This window comes from Uranotaenia lowii, chromosome 3 (assembly GCF_029784155.1).
Source record: "Uranotaenia lowii strain MFRU-FL chromosome 3, ASM2978415v1, whole genome shotgun sequence".
In the NCBI taxonomy this organism is placed as follows: Eukaryota; Metazoa; Arthropoda; class Insecta; order Diptera; family Culicidae; genus Uranotaenia; species Uranotaenia lowii.
In genome coordinates, this window is record NC_073693.1 from 54,034,056 (window position 1) to 54,038,283 (window position 4,228).

Sequence of the window (4,228 nt, forward strand, 5' to 3'; positions counted from 1 at the left end):
TGTTTGCTCATGGAATCCATAGCGAATATGCTAGGTTTTTCTTCCTCTGCACATTCGCCGTTTGGAAGAAGGGACGTAAGCAACATTGAAATTGGCAAGCAAGGTTTTGTTTCATTCGTCATTTTGAAAGTCTTAAATTTTATACATTAAAAGGGTTTAAATTGATTGTTTTATCAATCATATAGGTAGATAATGTTATAATGAAGCCTTTTTAGTGAATATCTCAGTTTTTAAAATTTTGTTTCATTCGACGTAATGAAAGCTCACGCGAGCTTTGAATTTTAAATCAGTCACACATACATTTACACTTTTGTTGTTCATGCATGTGCTATACAAACAAGATGAACTATCCTCCTGTACTACGCTGATTGTTCATCTTGTTCCATTTTTTTTCTTCCAAGTATGTGTGATCAGAGTCTGCAAGAAAAATAACGACGTAGATTTTGTTGGCTCCGCATGGATCGCAGAAAACATAGTAAGGTATAAATTATTCTAATATATTTTGTCATAATAGTGATCAGCAAAATTTATTCATGTCTTTTCAGGTTTAATTTAAAATCGGTAGCCTCGTAAAAACTCTAAATCCGAAATAAGGTAAGATTTGATGTTTTTTTCTATCCGCCATATTGCTTTGAATATGGAGAAATTCTCATTGATTTGAAAATTGAAACTTGTACCTACCTATAATGATTTTTTTTTTCTATTTTTCAGCGCCTAGACCACTTCCTGCGGTTCGGAAAATACAGAGGTAAGTAATAAATGTTTTTTATTCGACATCTTCCGTGAATTTCCGGTGGGTGTTTCTTGTTATCCGGATTGGTGTGGAAAGTTACAAATTTCTCTAAAATATATCCGATTGGTTGAAATTTGGATGCTATTCACAATCCATCGTCGGAAAGATCTCCTAGCGCAGGGATTAGAAAGGGTGGCCCCCGGGACGATTGCGACCTTCAACATGTTCATGCGGCCAGTCAAGCTTTTCTCAAAAATTATTATTGTCAACAATTTTGCTCATAAGTATAAACCGAAATTATTGAGATTAACTCAATTGTTGAGTTTAACTATTATCATATTATGATTTTTACTTTATTTCTCGTCAACAGATCGCCGTGGTGTACGAAAGATGAACTGTCGCCAATCCGGGTTCGGAACAACAAATTCTGATTCCACCCCAGCCTAAAGAGATTGATCTGGTGCTAAGTACAGCACCACCGTGATGTCTACACGCTAACTTTTGGCTACCCCTTAAAGGCGTAAAATTGACCCGTTATTGAGAACCCCCATGATCTGTCAAATAACGGGTCATTATATCGGATCAATATTACCCCTTTTTTTAAAAGGCTCGATTCCCTTCAAAAAGGGCAGTTTTAGATGCGTTACATTAAAAGCGTTGAATTCGGCATGATGAGAGATGTTGTGGTAAGTTTTAATTGTAACAATTTGAATTGTATTCTTTCCGAATTTATATTCATTCATTTTATTTCAGCAGCACAGCAAAGTTCCGGACGAGCCAGGCAGACACAAATAGAATTTAACATGAAGACACGCACCGAGGCGATCTAAAATTGAAGGTAAGATTGATGGTTAATGTTTTCTTAGCTTAAAATCTAATCTTTTCTTTTCTTTCAGGATGCATCGTAAGATAATTATAATTTTATTTAAGTGAATCCAAATTTGAAAAAAAATTGGCATCTCAATAAACTAAATGAAATAAAACATGTTGTTTTTATTTATTTTCCAGGGGACACATTCTCTATAAATAGAACCTTTAATTTCCACCATACGGAAGCTTTTGGAATAAGGGGTAATTTTCATCCGCTGCGTTTGAAATAAGGGGTAAATTTTATCCGGTGCAAGCGTTATCAAGCTGAGTACCCCTTAAAGGGTACAGCGGCTGTATCCTTTAAAAGGAGTTCTCCCAGTCTCATCGAATAACGGGTCAAAAGTATTCGTTAAGGGGTAGCCAAAAGTTAGCGTGTAGGACGGCAACAGCTGCAGTGGCCACCAGCAACACGGTTTAGTATGCTATGCTGATTTCCACTCGGCACCAAGTGTAGCTACGCAACATTTGCGGCAGGCAACTCTTCGTCGCCGCTCTCCGCTGAGCAGTCACAGTATGTATTTCAATTTCAAACGATTGGCTCGTACCAACCGAGCTCTGTGCACCATCCTACTACGTATGGGTCGAACAACAGCTTCAGTGATCCGGTTGCACCTTCCAACAGGCTCCGGCTGTGCGACAACGGGCCACCGCCTTAAAAAACACCATGGAAATGCCAGGAGATAACTTTAGCAGCATAGGTTCTCTGGATGTGCAGTTTGGCAATTAGTACTTTGGTACGGAAGATGCTTTGGATAGTGGATAGGCGAACGGAAGGGCGCTGTAGCGTATGAATATTCAAGCTTATCCAGTTGGTCGTATCCATTATGGTCCTGCGCTCAATGTACCCAATTTTATTTGAGAGAATTAAAGGACACGTTGATCTGACCTCTTTTTACCAAGATGTATATGCGGCTGGTCTGGTGCTACCGAAAACAGTTGCTGTGTATCGGTACTACAATCGAGGTTAGTATTTTTTTCCCGCATCTGTATCATAAAATACATAATAATTAGAAGATACTTAATTTTACCAAAAAATACGTTTTTAAGATGAGTTACAACATAAATCAACCTCTTTCATTATAGATCAACAAAACGATGCAAAGAATGATAAAAATGTACCAACTGCCGGAAGCTTATGCCCAATTATTTCGTTGATAATAGAGGACCGCCGCTGTATGTTTCCTACCACGCTGGCCAACTTTATGGGAAACATGTATAAGCTGCATCTTGAACTGCACATTTTTTTGAAAATTCGCCTGTCTTAACTGGAAACTACTAAAGCTGTGTAGCCTCTGTGTCGTCATCCCGACATCATCGGTGCAGATTTTTAGTGAATAATAGAGAAAAAGGTCTTCTTATCTCAATTAAATTTTCAGCATGTAATTAAATGCTGTAGAAGAGATACATGCTGCTGTTAAGGATGTCAGATTTTGTGTTATATTCCAAGTAGTGTTTTTTATTAGAGCTTAGGTATCAGAAGCTGAATCTTAGCAGTTAGTCATAGGTAAAAAGTATAACAATCACGAGTGCTTATATTGGTTAAAGAAAGGAAGATCTATACAAAAACAAAGATTGTAATTGAATAATAAATTTAGAAAAAATGGAAATATATATTGAGCAGATTTTAAATAAAAAATTTCCTTGTTATTTTAAGTTATCAATTCCCTTTAAAAATCGATCCCCTGATGACACTCACACATGCACACCAATTTCATATGCACCTACACAAAAGCGCGTACATATGTGTGCGAAAACGGTCATTCTGAAACGGTAAAATTCATTCCAAGTAGAATCGGGTGGGCCATTTTCTACTTGACTGCCTGCGGAAGTTCTAGTAGAATTCTACTAGAAAGGCTACTAGAATTCTAGTAGCCCAGGTAGAATAATTATTAAGCGGGAAGTTAGTCGAAACAGGTTGAAATAGGTCGAAACAAGTAGAAATCAGGGAGATGGCATCCCTATCCTTTGTCATTGAATTTGACAACCATCAAAATTACGGGCCCACGATTTTGTGGGCCCATAACAAACCTGACATTTTGCTGTCAAGGACCCGAACTAAATGTCAAACGCTAGAGAAGTATGGTTGATAGCACACTAACACATCAATCATTCTGATTCCTCATTGGTTGAAATTTTGACTTTTGAGACTTCGTACTGCTTTGAGAGGAAAGCACCATAAACGTCTCTCCCGATGGATAGAAAAAAAGAAAAAGATTCTTGTTCGAAAGAAGAACTAGGTTGCCACCTCCCTGGTAGAAATGGATTTTGACAGTTGGTATTCTGTCTCTTTCCAATTGACTTCGACCGATTTCAACCAGGTCGTCCGTTGAACATACGTTCACCAATACTAATGCGTGTTTTGTGCGCAGTACACACGAATTTCCAGACAGACCGTTTTCATTCAAAAATTTTTGGAACCTGCGAAACGATTACATTTATATGCTTTTCTAAAATTCAATTTGGTTTAAAATTTCTTTCAAAATTCATTAAATGAGCAAAAGTCATCAAATAGAAAACTTCTATAGCTTTTTTCGCAGAACGCAAAATTATTTGAAGTATTAAGGAAAGTTTGGTAATTGATTCGAAACTTTTTTTCTAGAATGTCACGTTTTTGTTTTCAATTTT

The 4,228-nt window shown here is 37.2% G+C and overlaps 1 long non-coding RNA gene across 1 annotated transcript; it reads left to right on the forward strand.

Moving 5' to 3' along the window:
* Positions 1 to 362: 362 nt before the first annotated feature.
* Positions 363 to 3,198, forward strand: LOC129757432 (uncharacterized). Its single transcript, XR_008739702.1, has 5 exons — positions 363 to 480; positions 546 to 594; positions 712 to 748; positions 1,104 to 2,566; positions 2,687 to 3,198. It is a non-coding gene; the product is annotated as an uncharacterized LOC129757432 (long non-coding RNA).
* The last annotated feature ends 1,030 nt before the right edge of the window (positions 3,199 to 4,228 follow it).